The sequence below is a fragment of the Macaca mulatta genome, chromosome 8 (genome assembly GCF_049350105.2).
Source record: "Macaca mulatta isolate MMU2019108-1 chromosome 8, T2T-MMU8v2.0, whole genome shotgun sequence".
Lineage (NCBI taxonomy): Eukaryota > Metazoa > Chordata > Mammalia > Primates > Cercopithecidae > Macaca > Macaca mulatta.
Genome location: NC_133413.1, coordinates 89050209 through 89067537, shown reverse-complemented (window position 1 = coordinate 89067537; position 17329 = coordinate 89050209). Strand labels below are relative to the sequence as shown.

The 17329-nt window shown below is 37.5% G+C and overlaps 1 protein-coding gene across 2 annotated transcripts in view; it reads right to left on the bottom strand.

The window, feature by feature from the left end:
• The window catches only part of PKIA (cAMP-dependent protein kinase inhibitor alpha), an 89083-nt gene extending 83906 nt beyond the window's left edge, over window positions 1-5177 (bottom strand). Inside the window, exon 1 of one of the 2 annotated variants that reach the window (XM_077942364.1) lies at window positions 5020-5177. The gene's annotated coding sequence lies outside the window, so the exon portion shown is untranslated. 2 annotated transcript variants of the gene reach the window in all.
• Between the last annotated feature and the right edge of the window lie 12152 nt (window positions 5178-17329).

Here is a 17329-nt window from a genome sequence, read left to right as displayed (position 1 = left end):
TTATATAGTTATAGTCTTATTTTGGTACAAAAGAAGGTATTTGGGAAATGTAAAGAAAGTAACAGCTTAAGTTGTCCTTTTGAGTTTTCTATCTTTCCATTTCTGTTTTTTTTTTTCCAGACTAATGTTGTTCTTGTCACACCTCTTTGAATGCTCTTTGAATACATCGACAGGAATCATGCTTGCTAGTACCAGTCCCTTTAAGTATCAGCTGAGAATCTGAATGCATTTTTATGAATCTAAAATGATATGCAGCTCTTTCAGGCTGGTGCTTGTTTTAGAACCTAGGAGGGATGAACATAAATTATCATTCTTTCCTTAACTTGGCAAAAACAAATATATTACTGCAGATGGCATTACCATAAAGAAATATTAATATTGAGACAGTTAATAAGTCCATCCTAAGATAACTGAATATATTCCAAAGTGGACTACACCAATGAACTGCTGGCAATGTTTTCCCACATACGTGGCAGTACGATACTCTTAAGTCTGAGAACAGTTTCTTTTTTGTAAAAATGGCTTTGATTGGAAAACTTTAAGTCATTTGGAATGTGTAACGTTCGGAGCTCCCTTTCCTGCCTTTTCTGTGAATCAAGGTTCTTCAAGTCACTATTTTCGCTAGCACTTGCTTCCTAGTCATCAGTTGTCTTCATGTCAGTGTTAGTGAAGGGCTGTCACTTCAGATCTTAAAGCAGGGAGAACAATAGAAGGAAAACCTCAAGTACTGGAAATGTAAGGACTAACAAAGGACACACATATTGTCCAGGGGAGCACAAATAGATGTTCTTTAACCATTCTGTAAAGACAGCTTTAGTGAATCCACAAACACCTGCATTTGTATGCAAAATTATATGTGTATGCTTCTGTTTGTACTTGGGGAGAAGATGCACAAATTTTACTTGAGTTATCAAAAGTTTGGGATGTTAACCTAAAAGTTTAAAAAGCTGGAAAGATTAATCACAAAACAACTTGAAACTATTCTGATGGCTCTGACTTTGTGTTTTTACAATGCTTTCCCTTACTCTGTTACACTTCAAAGAGCGGGTAGTAATATGGAAAAAAATTCTCTGCCATTCAGGTGACATCTGTGAGCCTAGGTTTTCTCAGTGTAAAATTCTCATATAGTATAAACATCAAATGATATACCAAAGATGAAAGTCCCTAGAAGAGTGGCTTGAAACAAGATAAATTCTCATATGCATAAGGTGCCTTCTCCTGCTTAGAATGCAATAATATTGAAAGCAGGTACAATGTCTTCATTAAAGATTTGTTTTGCTATGCTCACCATGCTTTTAGTATACATTTAAGGACATTTAAGCTCACAATACCTTTTGTAGATTTAAAGATTTGAATAGTATATTTACTATTATTATAAGTATTTTTTAAAAAAACAAATTAGCATTTGCACATATATTGAGAGCTTAACTTGGCTGGTGGAGAAGGGTAGGTAGATAGATTTATAACTCTGGAAAATAACTTATTTCTTCACTAAAATCAAACTGCTGAACAGCCATAATACATATATGTAGCTAGGCACCATAGAGTTGCAGGAAATCAAAACTTATTCCCAGACCCTGCTTTCTTAGAAGAGCAGACAAAGCATGTTCACATGAAGGATAACCCAAAATAGAATGTGCTATAGGAATTTAAAGAAGAGAGGGACACATCTGATGAGGGAAGGAAGGTGGGTGTGGGGAAGGCTTCATAAATGAGTCAGTATCTGAGGTGAACAAGGTTTCAACATGTAACAGGATGGGCTAAAAGAATACATGAAAACATAGGCATGCCACCATCGGGTACAAATTGGAAAGAAGATTCACTTGGTTGAGATTGGGCATGGGGTACTTTAAGGGAATTAATGACAAATTAGATTAAGAGATATCACAGTGCCTGATACATAGTACTTAATACCTTTTAAACACAAATATTTAATCAAAGAAGAACATAGAAGAGAACATATAAAATGAACAGGATGAAATATTGGCAATTAAGAGGTCATTGGCAACTTTCAAAATAGTCCTTTTTCTGCCCATTCTCAGTGGAGTCACTGGTTGAATAGAAATGATATTACTATTTGAGCCTTATTATTGCTATTCTTTTTCCTTTTCCATTTCAAAATTTCATAACTTTTAAAAAAGTTTTTATTTTATTTTTTAATTTGAGACAGGGTTTCATTCTGTTACCCTGGTTGAAGTACAGTGGTGCCATCATGGCTCACTGTAGCCTCAAATTCCTGGGCTCAAGCAATCCTCCTGCCTCAGCCTCAAATCTTAAGGCTATTTCAATTGTAGCTAATGGCAGTAATGCAGCACCAGAAAAAGATATTTTGTTATAAGAGGGCAACTTTGACTCCTAAATTTTTACTCTCTAAATTTCTGGTAACACTGCCTAGCAGACTAAACTTTTTTTTTTTTATTTTTTTTTATTTTTTTTTTATTTATAAACACAATTGGAAAGCAGTAGATTGACTTCAGTTCTATCTTGTCAAACACAAAAGTGCCTGCAGTTCATTTAGTATCTAGTCATTTAGCATCTAATCATGCACATCCTTCCATTTTTCATTCCTCTTTCAATTCTGAACACCAGCCAATTAGTTTTTCCTCTCCCTAGGAAACATTTTAAGGAAAGGAAATAAAGTCATAAATCAGTTTCAGACATAAAATCATACATACATTTCTGCTTAGGCTTCTAAATTTAGAAACTTTCCTCAAACTTGTTTAAACATAACAAAGTCCAAATTCAGAAATCCCTTCAGTTTGATTATCTTCCTCAGTTGTACTAAAATGAAAATTAAATTTTCTAACTTGTTTTCTTCTTAACAAGATTTCTCCAACTCCAATTCATAAATTGTTGGGTTCAACTCACCTGCAAAATCACTAGCAAGTATTATTCCACCGTAGGCAGCACCAGTCTCCTAATCCTGAAACTATTTCCTGCCAAAGAGTTTTGTTTCTTCAGAAAGTAAATGATAGACACTTCGAATTTCTAACCATCATTAGGATATTCTCACGCACTTGCTCTTCAACAGAAAGGTGACTGTCAACATTACAGAAACTGCATTGTATTTCTAAGATCAATTGTACTAATCTGCATGTCATATACCTTAGGTTTATTTAGAATAATTATATTAAAATTATTCTTCTATATTAATATTTATTATTCTTTTCAGCATAATGATATATATGGTTAAGTATTTTAATACTAGAAAAAAGGTGGTAGAATAGAGGGTTTGTTGTTGATCTTGTTCTTTGTTACCTTTTAATGTGACTAAGTAAAAATTCTAGAATCTCAAGAAGTTAATATTCCAAACCAAAACCCTATTTGACACATAATAACAACAAAAAAGGGACCTGACTGACCCCAAGGGACGGTTCCTGGAGTGGGTCACTCAGTAGTGGGCTTTGCCCCCCCCCACACACACACACCCTATGCCTCATATACTGAAGATGGAGACAAAGAAACAAATTCAAATATTTCGAAAGTGTATTTTGTAAAAAAAGAAATTTGCAATCAGAAAGGCAAGAATGATATATAATATGATTAACATGATTTTCCATACTAGTATCTTTGTTTAAAAATAATAGTCAAAGAGGAAAATAAGCAGAGGTAAAATTTTAAGCTACCAATTCTGCCCCTCTTTTTCATTGATCTTCTAATTTAATTTACTGAAATAAAATTGCATGGCTGTTGAGTCAGTCTCTCTAATTTCAAGTTTAAAGATAACAGATCTCCCTTTAAATAGAACATTGGCACACAGATACCCCACAATCTGGCTTATTGCAACTGTTCTCTGTTGGTGAAGTGGCAGCACGTTTGCAATCCCCATAACAGCCATCTTAACCATTTCACAGCATATTATTCAAATGTACATCTCTAGGTGGCAACAAGGATAGGCACTTGGGCTCAGTAGCAAGGGGTCTGTAGGGAAAATCCTAGGATGAAGGATAGGAACCTGCAAATGGCAAGACAAACTAGAGGATACTCAAATAACCAGAGGCTTAGATTGGGCAGCTCCATTGGCTTTCTGACTGCCTACGGGGAGAGCCTCACTGGAAACTCTTTTGAGGTTATCGAGGAATCCTAGAGGCAAACGGACTCCCCTACCTTTTAGAAACGATTTGTCCCAAATCTTAACAGTTAGCTGTCTCAAAACCCAGCTGGACTAAAATTGCTTCAAGAAAAACTGGATGGACTGGCATTCACATTTTTACTTCTACCTATGCCTATGCATAGGGAACATCCCTCACACTCCAGTGGATTCTATGTGTCCTCTCTAGCTTGCAAGTAGCCACAGTGACTACAGCGAACGGAGTTAATGGGCTACCATGTTGGTACAGGGCTACAAACAGGATATTTCATTCCATGCATTTGGGGGAAGGACACAGGTAACAGTATACAGGTAGAATACCGAATAAGAAATCTGTGTGAGGCAATGCCCTTTTTGGGACCTTGACAAAATCAGTCATGGAACCCAGGTAGCGGATAAGAGCTGACAAGAGTTGGCCTGTGAATGGGCACAGCATCTCCGAAAAAGATCAATGAAATGATTGACAGAGAAAATGGCAAATGAAGGGAGAAGCGATGTCAAGTGCTGCTCAACCCAAGCTGAACTCCAGGAGATAAGAGAAGTTTCCCCTCCAAATACAGGCTCTTTCTAAAGGTTCAGTCTTGAAGCAGGTGTTTTGACATTGAGAGGGGCACAGAAGGAAGAGAGTAATTCAAATTATTTTACATTTTGAGTCCTCTTCACTGTCTACGCGAATCTGGCACTGAAATGGTAGATCACGTTCAAAAGTGTATAGAGGCAAGAACGCCTTCTTTGTTTGCCCAGTAACACTGCTCCTCCAACCTCTGCACTTGGTCTCCTAACATTTCCATCCTAGTTGCTGCTCCTTTTCCCATTGCAGAAAGCAGTGGGGTTCTCCCCTTCTTCCCTCCGAGCTGCAAACCCCATTATTAACCAAGCGGAAAGCTCCACGCAGTGTGGCCAGGGAGCACCGGGGCTGGGCTGCTTACCTTCCCCGGACCTAGTCAGCGCAGGTTCCGGCGCCCGCCGCCACGGGACGGAGTCCCGCCGCGCCCGCCGAGTGCTCGGTCAGCTCGCTCCGGCCCGCGCCCCACCTGCCAGCTGCAGCCGTCGCTCCCGCCGCGGAGCTCTGGCCGCATGAAGTCATCCCCGCCCCGGGCCGGATCACCACATTCCGCGCCAGCCGCAGGGGGAGCGGGGCCGCTCCCGACCCCACGGAAGGCAGCCTGAAACTGGCACCCAACGATCGCTGCCCCCCCCGAGGTTGTGGGTTGGTTTTCTGTTAATGCTTTTACAGTTGCAGCATTGCTGGATTATGGACCGAGAGAGAAGAGCCGGGGGGGCGGGGGGGGCTCTCTCTGCATAGCGTCCTTCCTCTGAGCGCTCCCCCATCACCCCGGCTGCATGGACTGCTCCATTCGCCAGTGTGGGTTTCCCACCCTCTTCATCTTCCTTATCAGCATTGTTCATTTGGCTGAATTTGAGAGCAGGAATTGTCTTTTAAGATAAACATTCAAGCACTACAAGAACATTTTAAATTGGTAATGAAGCTTTCTAAGCCCTTCATAGCTGGCTCCATCACCCGCCCCCCCCCCCAACAGACACACATGCACACACGCACACACATACACGTACACACACAGCCCAACCACTCACAATTTTGAAAGCTAGAACCTTTCGTCTACGTAATAGAACGGGAATCTCCCAAAAGACTGGAGAAGTGGGGCCAACCGGAGAAAGTGCTCAAAGAAGCAGCAGGGTGGCCCCATGATTTTGTTGTGTTTATGGTGCACTTGTGCACAGATGTTCCCTCTAACATCTCTTCCTCCTACTCCCTCTGCTCTGGACCCCCTCCCTTCCCTGCCACATAATTGGACAAACCGTTGTGGTGACAGCTGTAACATTTGGAAATCAAAATGCAGAATCTACATTAGCAGATGACTGTATCTCTTTCTTTCCCTAAGGATTTATGAAATTTGCCTTGGGAATGAAACAAGCGTGTGTTCATATAAACCCTTATTAACAAGATTGTTCTCTCCCCACCCCACCCCCACCCCCACCCCCACTCCCACCCCCACCCCCACCCTCCACTTTTGCTTCTTTCCCAAATCTTTTCTGGTGCGAGGGTTGAATGTTTAAGGAAAAATGAGCCTAAATTTGCTCTCTTTGTAGCTGAGCCAGGGATTCCCCCTAGCTGTTGAGTAATTTTCCAGCAGGGAGGTTCCTTGACACTAGGGTTCTGTGGAATGGAGTTCCCTCTTTTAACTTGCCTTGCTGTTCGAATTGACCATCACTTGATACAGGCCAGTTTTACACTATAGATTTGTCCAGCAACCTAAATAGTGCAATTGCACAAGGCCAGGGAAGCACCTTTGCTAAATGAAATGTTTCTATCCCTCTATCAGTCCAAAAGTTAGGTAGTAATGTAGCCAAGAGCTTTCCAACAAAACTTAGAATTCTTGGCCATAGAATGTATGCTCTTTGAAAGTTAGAACAGCTTAATTCATCGCTCTGAGACTCACTTTCATAACATTAGGTCATTAATATTATCATAGAGCAGGAGATTCTTAATCTGTATAAAAGGGGTATATGAATAGAATTCCAGAGTGTGGAATTTGGATGGGAAAATTTCATTTTTAATTTCACTAACCTCTGAAATTTAGCATTTAGCATGTCCTTTAAACATAAATGCAGGCAACAAACCACAAGAACGTTAGGAGTACCTGTGACTTTGTTACCAATAGAAACAACAGCTAATTCCTTATTGCTGTTTTTATATAGATATCTCAGTATATCACTACACTGATGTTATAATCAAATTATACATTTTTTATTTAATAGACTATATTTTTCAGCTTTGGTATCCAGAAAAATTGAGGAAATAATACAGGGAGTTCCGATATATCCCATTCCCAGTGTCTCCTATTAACGTCATACATTAGTATGGTACCTTGGTGTAATTAGTCCATTCTGGCATTGCTATAAAGAACTACCTGAGATTGGGTAATTTATAAAGAAAAGGAGTTTAACTGGCTCATGGTTCTGTAGGCTGTACAGGAAGCATGATTGGGGAAGTCTCAGGAAACTTATAATCATGATGGAAGGCAAAGGGGAAGCAGGCAGGCCCTAATGGCTGGAGCAGGAGAAAGAGAAGGGGGAGGTGCTCCTCCACACTTTTAAACAGATATCATGAGAACTGACTATCACCAGAAAGGCAAGGGGGAAGTCCTCCCCCATGATCAAGTCACCTCCCATCATGCCCCTCCTCCAAAATTGGGGATTACAATTTGACATGAGATTTGGGTTAGGACACAAATCTGAACCATATCATTTGGTTACAATCAATGAATCTATATTGATACATTATTACTAACTAGTCTATAAATAAAGTCTAACTACATTCGAGTTTCCCTGGTTTTTACCTAATATCCTTAAATCTGTTCCAGACGTCCATCCAGGATTCCACGTTAAATTTGGTTGTCATGTTCCCTTAAGCTCCTCTTAGCTGTGATAGTTTCTCAGCCTTTTCTTGTTTTTGATGACCTTGACAGTTTTGAGGACTAGCGGTCAAGTATTTTCCAGGAGGCCCCACTGTTGCAATTTGTCTGATGCTTTTCTCATGACAAGACTGGAGTTGTAAACTATTGGCAGGAGAAAGAAAGAGGTAAAGTCCCATTTTCCTCACATCATATTAAGGTTCCATAGTGTCGATGTGATTTATGACTGGTGATGTTGACCTTGATTGTCTGACTGAGGCAGTGTTTGTCAGGTTTCTCCACTGTAACATTATTGCCCATCCCTTCTATATTGTACTTGTAGGAAGTAACTACATGAAGCCCAAACCTAAGGAGTGGGACTTTGGCTCTACCTCCCTGAAGGCAGAGTGTGTACGTAAAGTATTTGGAATTCTGTGCAGGAGATCTGTCTATTCTCTACCAAGTATTCAATTACTTACTGATATCAATATTATAGACTCATGGAGATTTATTATATTTTATGCTTTTGGTAATAATCAATTATTACTTTATTTTGTTGTTCAATTTGTTCTACTTTTGCCCATTGTAAGCTCTTTCAGTAGGTTCCTGTGCTCCTTTGACTTTTGATGTATGAGTGAGTGAGAGTGTGTGTGTGTGGCGGGAGCGGTGGGGCCGTTAACAATCCCTTACTTTATAGTATTATAAGTTCTTCCAGTCTCAACTTGTATACTTCCTGATTCATTCCTAGAATCAGCCATTTCTTCATGGAGCCCTTGTTCCTTTTACTGGAGAATGGTAATACAAATCAAGACCTGGGCCCTAGACATGGTCATTATTGGCGGGTCATTTTGCTTAGACCTTTCAACTAAGACAGTGAAGAAATATATGTGTATACTTACCCATGCTTCTATACATAAGTATTTCTATATGTGACCATTCTGTATCTGTATTAAGCTAAATATGAACACATACTTATGTCTCCAACTTTAATCCTTTAACACATAGATCATTCTAGCCTCCTCCCTTTGCTTGTCTATAAATTCCTATTCCGATAGTGAGAATCATGGCTCCCACCATTCACTACTATAATTGTTCATTTTCAGTGTACATGTAAAGCAGTATAAAAATTAACCCTTTCCCACAGTATCACAATTTTTAAGTATAGTAATACATATAACTCTCCTATACTTTGTTTAATGAGTTTAAATGCCCATACCTTTGTATATCATGAATTTTGTTTTTAAATATTTTGAAAACAGTATTTTAAACTGGTAATTAGTTTCCTTTGCAATTCTACATATTTTATGCATTTAAAAGCATTATTTTAAGAAGAGTTATGTAGGTTGCTGCAGATTGTCAAAGGAAGCCATGGCAAAAAGTTAGGATACAAACTGTAGACTGTTACTGTGAGGCTATAATGAGATGGTGTGAAATTGCCACTGCAGAACTTCAGGGAGCTGATACTGTATAAGTGTTATCCTTGCATACTTGGGCAGGCTTCTGTCTCCTTTCTCCTTTGAAAGTCTAAATACCTTGAATGAGAGAACATGCTCAACCTTCATAATTTATCATTTAGTTGAAGGATTTGCTAGTTATCTCATGTTGAAGATAAAAGTCCTTATAAAGAGGCAGGAGGTTGAGAAGGTGAAGAGAACCAGAAGGTTGAGATGACTGTGAAGGTTAGAGGTTTTGTAGTTGAACAGACTTGGGCTTGGATTCCCACCACTCACAGCCTGACTTTGTCTTGTTTCTGAAATGAAGACAGCAATTGTTTGTGAAAGATGTTTGATCTTTTTCTTCAAGTTGCCTGAGGCAGTAGGGATGCAACTGTGGCGACTTGGGACAGTCCCAGAACATGTTTTCTTGATCTCCCAGGGTAGTTTCCATCTGTAAAGCCAGACTCACTGAAGATAGTTTCTTGTGATAATATAGATACATTCATCTATCAAAGTATTCTTACCCGGTACTTTCTATTCATGGAAAGGAATCAGTGTGTTGATAGTGTTAAAGACAACGGTCAAAGACATTAAACAGCAGGATTGAGCTGCTTCTGATACTATAGCATGGTAAGAGGCATAAGGAAACCAGAAAGAAAAGGGGAAAGATATTGGGAAATGTCTTATGTCAACATATAGGGTTTGAATCTGTCTTCTTGGAACTTGACATACAGCCATATGTAATTTTTTTTTAACCTGTGGCTTATCTTTGCACAAATTTTTTTATAAAAACCCTAAATTTTGGACCTTGACTTTGAGGTCTGTAATGCTTCCTTTCTGATATTCTCAAATTAGAGATCAAATGGCCTAGTGATGTCATGAGTCTCAGCAAGGGAAAATGTGAAACCAGAGCCAGAGGCCCTGTGTACTGGGAGCTGTCAGCATTTAGAACCAGTCCTTTGGGTTAAGGGAGTCTTTCCAGAAAGAACTCATTTAAATGCAAATACACTATCAAGAGGAGTAACTGAGTATCTCATTTGCAGCCATTAACAATTTAGCAGAGATTAGATTCTCAGATTTATTATTGAGAGGAGTTGTCAGGGTGATTTGGCCCCAGCATCTGTCACCCCATTGCCTGCCAGGTCTCCTGTTCTCATCACTCCGTAGGGGTCTGCCTGAAACTGGGAACTTGGTCTACTAGGAAAGAATTGGGCACTTAATGAATAATAATCAATATTGTTTTACATAATTTTGACTTAAGAGAAAGGGTAGGAGAAGGATTTCCATGGTAATGGTACTCTGTGTGTGTGTGTGTGTGTGTGTGTGTGTGTGTCTGCTAGGCTTGGGCTGATTAATCATGCTCTACAGAAGTCTTACAATTTTATGACAAAGCATCTACTCTTTTAATGAGGTCAGAAAGTGGATCATGTAAAATACATACAAATGTAATGCAAAGCTAGCAATAGAAAGAGTTGCATTCAAGTAATCATAGGTAGGCTAAGAATTTTCTATACTAATATGAAAACATTTTGATATATCATACAGGGAACAAAGATTGGTATTAGATCTTGAAGAGTTTCAGCAGATTGAACAGAAACAGGACAATGCAAGAAGGGGAAGTGACTATAAACAGAACAGAAACTGTTTTGACATTAGGAAGAATTCACTTTGTTTATACTTGTAAGGAGTTGACATAAAATTCTAGATCTATGTAACACAGCTACTATGCTGTAATCAGAACTCTATATTTAATTGTGAAATGTCTGTTTGCTTAGATGACATACCTAGTAAATGGCACATGATACATTTCATACTGTGGTGTAAGTAATACTCAAATAAACCTTTAAAAAATTATTATGAAAGCATAGGATAAAACAATCTACTTAGATAATACTTTACATTTTTTTTCACTTCTTTTATTTTAAGAATATGATGAAACCAATAAAATCCCCCTCTCAAGAAAAGTATGGTTTAATGAAAACTTTTCTACTGCAATGAGTAGATTATCGAATAATAATTATGAAGAATTATGTCTCTATTATTCTTCATCAATGATAAATTTCTTCATCAATTTCTTACCATATACAACTTAGTAGATTATCAAATACTTTCAATGAAGAATTATGTCTCTGTCATACTTCATGAATGAAAATTTTTTTCATCCATTTCTTATATACAATTTAGGCTACTAAAAAGGTAAATTTAAGTTTCATTAAAAAATAAGCTTCAATGAACTGTGTTCATCAGACAAGTTGATACTCATTCAGTGGATTATTTATGGAGTACAGGGTACTAGTACTGCTGTTCTAATCACTGAAGATACAAAAATGGACAAATAAAGCTCTTCTTCATGGATATTTTGTCCAAGTAAAAGGAGACAGAGTTTTTACTCTGTTCCGTCATGGCCCTTTCCACCAACTAATATGGCATGTTAGTTGGTGGAAAGGGCCATGAAGGAGCAGAGTAGGAATGCAGGGCTGGGCGTGGTGGCTCATGCCTGTAATCCCAGCACTTTGGGTGGCCGAGGCAGGTGGATCACCTGAGGTCAGGAATTTGACACCAGCCTGTCCAACATGGTGAAACCCCATCTCTACTAAAAATACAAAAATTAGCTGGGCATGGTGGTGTATGCCTGTAGTCCCAGCTAGTCGGGAGGCTGAGGCAGGAAAATTGCTTGAACCCAGGAGGCAGAGGTTGCAGTGAGTGGAGATCATGCCAATGCACTCCAGCCTGGGTAACAGACTCTGAGGTTCCATCTGAAAAAAAAAAAAAAAAAGAAAAGAATGCAGGTATAGGGGTAGTTATATAAGGTGGTAAGGGACACTTGGGCAGAGATTTAAAGACAATGCAAAAGAAGCAAGATGTGTGAACACTTGAAGAGGTTTAGCACATGCAAGTAGGTGAGCATATACGTCATGCGTGTTCCAGGGACTGAAAGGTTAGTTTCTTTGTAGTGAAATGATCAAAGGGGCAAATTGTTAGGAGATGGGGTTAGAAAGGTAGGTGAGTGAATGTTTATTTAGAGCCTAAAAAGGCAGTGAGATTTAGGGGATTAAGACTTTGTTTTTGGACTTGGTAGCTATGCGTTTCTGATCACATCTTAGTGGAGATGTGAAGTAGACAACTGGATGTACTAGTCTGAAATTCATGGGAGAGATATCATTGCTATAGATGAAAATTTATGAGTCATCATGGTATATAAAGTCTTTAGACTGGATGAAATCACTTCGGAGGTAGGTGTAGGAAGAGAATAGATGATGTTTGATGACTGAGCCATGGGGCATGCCAGAGGATCCAACAGAGGGTATAAAAAGAAGTGAGCAGGGAGATAGGGAAAGCTGCCCCAGAAGCAAAGTGACAAGGGTTTAGAAGGAAGAGGGAGGGTTTATTGCTCCTACACTGCTAGTAGATTAAGATGAGAAGTGATAATTGAATGTAGGATTTGCAGCATGGAGATACCTAATTTCCTTCATAAGAAGAATTTGTGTGTCCTTATCAAAGAACAAAAAATAGTGTAAATGAGTAAATGAAGTGAAAAAAATAAAAGGCAGCCTTTTAAAAGTGGTTTTGTTATAAAAATAAGCAAGAAATGGCTAATAATTAGAGCAGGATATAGGAATAAAAAAGGATTTTTTTTTCTTTGAGATGGACATTTTTGTATGCTGTGGGAACAACTAGTAGAGAACAAGTAACTGATGATGCAGGAAAAAAGAGATACTCAGAAGGGATCTAGTGCAGGAGAGAGGATTTGGCCTTAGATCAGAGGATAAGTATTTCTTCCCCAAAAAGAGAGGGGAGACAGAGCATTTGGCTTCAAGTAGACCCAGATAGGTTGGTAAACATGATGTTCAGAGCTCTAGGGAATTTTGCCTTGCTCTCATCTGCATTCCCAATGAAATAAAAAGCAGCTGAGAATTTAGAAAGATGAATTGGTACTTGAGATGTGAGGAAAGAGAAGTTTTGAAACAGTTGCCTAGAAGGAAGTGAAAGAGAACTGATTTGCACTGAGTTTTCTAATAAGTACTAGCAAGTTCACTCAGGCTTATGATTATGAATTTAAACGAGACAAATTAGCAAAGTTGCTGGGTTTTCTCCAGCCATGGTTAGTTGCCTGGTGCGGGTGCTGAGTTGGCCTAGGGTTCTGTTTCGCTGGGGTTGGCATTTTGTACAGCCAAAACAACCGAGAGTGATGGCCGTCAGAGCTCGGAGTGAATACAGCAGAGTGATTCTAATAGGAACCACGGACTCTGATCTGGGTAAGCATTAGACTGTGAGCAATAGTCTTATACTTGATTTTAACTTTAAGAATCACAAGGACTGAAAACCCTGACTCATAACAGGGTGTGTTAAGGGCAAACACAACTAGAACTCAGTTTGCTGTGTTGTACAGAAATTTTCCATTTTTGTTTTAGTTGAATTCCTGTCTGTAATTTCTTGACTCTTAAGACAATGATAGCATCTTAGGTGAGGTATACATTTTTGATAAAGCAATCTCAGAAATATATTTTAAAAATAAAATTTAAAGCTGTCAGAATAGAAATAAGTATAAGAGAGCTTACAGTGTTTTCAAGTCCTTTCCTTATCATTAAAGAGACATTTAAATGATTTTGTTACATCTGACTCCAACTTTCAGATATGCATACTTCCTCTGGCATTGAAAATAGGAATAAAAAGTAGAAATTGAATAAAAATCTTATCCTCAAAGAGCTATACTAGCATTGTTTTCTTTCTAATATGGACTTAATGTCATTAATGACTCCATTTTTTTTCTCCAATGAATCCAGTTTATTATTGCTCATTTTCCCTGCCTTGTGCTTGTGTTGTAAGTTTGCCCCCTTGTGGATGATTCTGGAACCATCAACATGATTTTTTTTTCTTCTTGTTTTTAGTAGGAAAAAAGATTGAAAGTGTAGATATTGTGGTAAACGGGAATTATTTTTAAAGAAATGTGGAGACTAACCAAAAGAGGTTCAAATTGTTGGACATTTACCTCTCTTCTATTAGTTTTCAAATTTGCTATTATGTTAAGGCCCTCACTAACTGAATTTGGAAATGATGATATTCAAAGAAGTTAAAATGTTAAAATTATCTTAAAAAATGAGAATCCAGAATGACAAAAGGGAGCTAGTCTCACTATTATTTAAACATTAAAAGTCTCAAACTTTTCAACTTAGTAGGATATGATGGCTTTCTTTAAATTAGCTTGAGATTATTTATTATTATTATAATAAATAATTATTATAAATTATTATTAAATTATTTATAAATATAAATACAATTGATTAATCTTCACTTGCTAGGGTTGCATATGGAACTATACAAATTATGAGAAATCCCATTGTTGATATTGTGCATACATCAATGAGTCTGACCTTTTATTAATAGTTTTCTGTACCATATTAGAAAAAAATTAATGCACTCAACTAAGCATTTGTGACTTGGCTCCTAGAGAGCAAGAAGTAGCATAAAACAATCATTAATTTTTATTTACTATTTTATTTATGAAATATTATCTATTGATCACTTACTATGTGCTTGGAACTATTTTATATTCCAGGAATAAGACCCAGTTTCTTTCCTCAAAATAGTTGCAATCCAATGGGGAACAAATCACAATAAAGTGTTATAAATTTTGCTGCAGAATTTTGTACATAATATGAGTATAAGCAACACATTTTAAGTTAATTCTAGAAGAGTAGTTAAGGAAAGCATCATAGAAGAGAAGACCTGAGCTGCCTTGTGAAGTGTTTAATAGTTGAAGAGTGAGAGCCAAGGGATACAAAGCAGAGGAGTTTAGCCTGAGGAAGGAAATATACACAGAGGTAATCATGTGGTTTATTCACCAGTTCTTATTGTGTACACCTGCTGGTAACTTCATCATCATCGTTACCATGCTGGCACTAGTGAATACAAACTTACTGCCACAAGTCAAATAAGCTCTTATTATGTAGTACCTAAATTTTTTTACCATCCACTTTATATTACAATTATTCTCACTTTACACACAAGAAAATGAAACTTTAGATAGATTAAGTTACTTGCTTGAGCTTAGGTGTTACACTTTGAACTTTATGCTCTGAACCTCTGCACTTTGCTAGCTAGAATGATTTGCCCATAGTGAGAACTCAAATAGTGGTTAGTAAGCATAATAATTTCATAAAAAGCAAAGCGAAGTGTTCCACTTTGATGTTTATGATGCAGGTTAGCGAATATGCTTAAGGGCTTATAGATGAGTAATCAAGATGAGAAATGCTCAAATAATAGGGAAAATTGTATTATGCATGTATAGTGGCAAAAAAGAATCCTTCCTAATATCTAATTTCTAGTTCATAGCATGATATTTATGATATTTATACTAACACAGTTAGGCAACATCAATGGGGCGTTCCCTTCTCCTTTGTGACAGGGCAATATTGTCGATGCATAGAAAGAAAATTGACATTACCCGTACACTGCAGATAAGTGCACATTATAACTCTTTAGGAATAAAATCCATTGGGATTTTTTTCATTTTATTTGTCAGCTGGTATATATGAATCATTTTAGGTGAAGAATTATTGCCTGATTGCAGATACTATGTTTGAATTTTCTACAGATAACAATAAACAACCTCTTCCAGTTTTAAAATACCATATCTGACAAATGAGTTGTTATGCTAAAGAGAGGAATCAATGCCATAATGTGTCTGGAATCTAAAATAAATAAGAAGTAGCTAAAGGAACTTGGAATAGATGAAATGAAACAAGACAAGGTGGGAACTAGGTGGCAGCTCTAAAATATTTGAAGCATTGTCCTGTGGAAAAAAGGTTAGGCTGTTTCAAACAGAAGAAGTTAGACCAGTGAGCCAGGCTTAACTTCATAAAAGGATGAACATTTTAATGATTGGAACCTTTCAAGAAATAAAATAGACCACATTTTAAAATTATAAACTCCCTGTGTCTGAATATTTCAGCAGAGGTTGAAGCTAAGAAGTTGAGAAAGTAAATTCTAAGGACATTTGCAGTGAGAAAATTCTATGGTTTTCTAACTCCTCATAAATTTATGTAGTTCATGCATTCCACTCATCATGACACTTAATTGTATAAAGTTTCGAAAAGCCATTGTTCAAAGCTGACTGTTTCCTCTGCCACACCTTATGAATCTTTTGCAAATATTATCTTCTACATCAAATTTGTAATATTCCTAAACAAGATGCTTTTCTTCATAGGAAATTTTCAAACTAAGTTTTTACTAACTGTATTATTAAGCTTAATGTACCAAAACACTTCATACATAAAGTCATGAGTTGCCATATGGCCTTTACTCAGCTTTCTCAGTGTTTATATTTTACATAACCACAGTACAATTATGGAAGTCAGAAAATTTGCACTGATACCATTCTATTAACTGCTTTACAGACTATATTCAAATACTGCCTATTGTCTCTCGGTCTAGGTTCATATCCAGGTTCACTTATCTCAGTTATTTGCTATACCTCCTCATTCTCCTTCAATCTAGGATAGTTTTTCAGTCTTTCATGACCTTGAGTTTATGGAGAATCCTAGGCAGTTATTTTGTAGAATCTCCTTCAATTTGAGTTTCATATGTTCTCATGGTTAGAGTGAGGTTATGCGATACCTGGCAGGAGCACCAAAGGAATGATGTTATGCCCGTCTCAGTGTGCCATATTAGGGAATACAAGAAATCCATATGTCTCATTACTGGGTGGTATTAGCTTTGATGACTTGTTTATAAGGATAGCAGCAAAATTACTATTTTACCCTTTAATATGCATTTTCTTGGGAGATAATTTTAGATTGTTCAATTATTCTATTTCTTATTTCATCCTCCCATACCAATTTTAGAAACTGCCAATAATTCCTGCTTCCACCAGTTACTTTGGTGTTTCACAAATGGTCATTTTCTATTCCCACAATTCCTTCAACAGTTATTAATTATAAGTTAACTATATGGAAGCACTGTTCCTTTCCCCTCATTTGCAAATTTATTTAATTATTTATATCTGTATGCTTATGGATATTTATTTTATTCTCTGTGTTAAAATCAATTACAATTATTAATTATATCATTGCTCAATTTATTCCAGATTTTATCACTGGACTCCCTCAAATCATCTCCTGTGTTTTTTTTTTTACAGGGCCGTACAATTTTTTTAGTAGTACTTTCTTTTCTCACACCACAGAATGTTCCAGGCCTATCTTTTACTTTTCCTGTCCCAGTTCTTAATCCATCATTTCTCCAAGGAGTTCTGGTTCCTTGAATTAGATACTAACAATTATAGGATGGGCATGGTGGATCATGCCTATAATTCCAGCACTTTTGGAGGTCTAAGTGGGAAAATTGCTTGAGTCTGGGAGTTTGAGACCAGCCTGAGCGATACGGCAAAA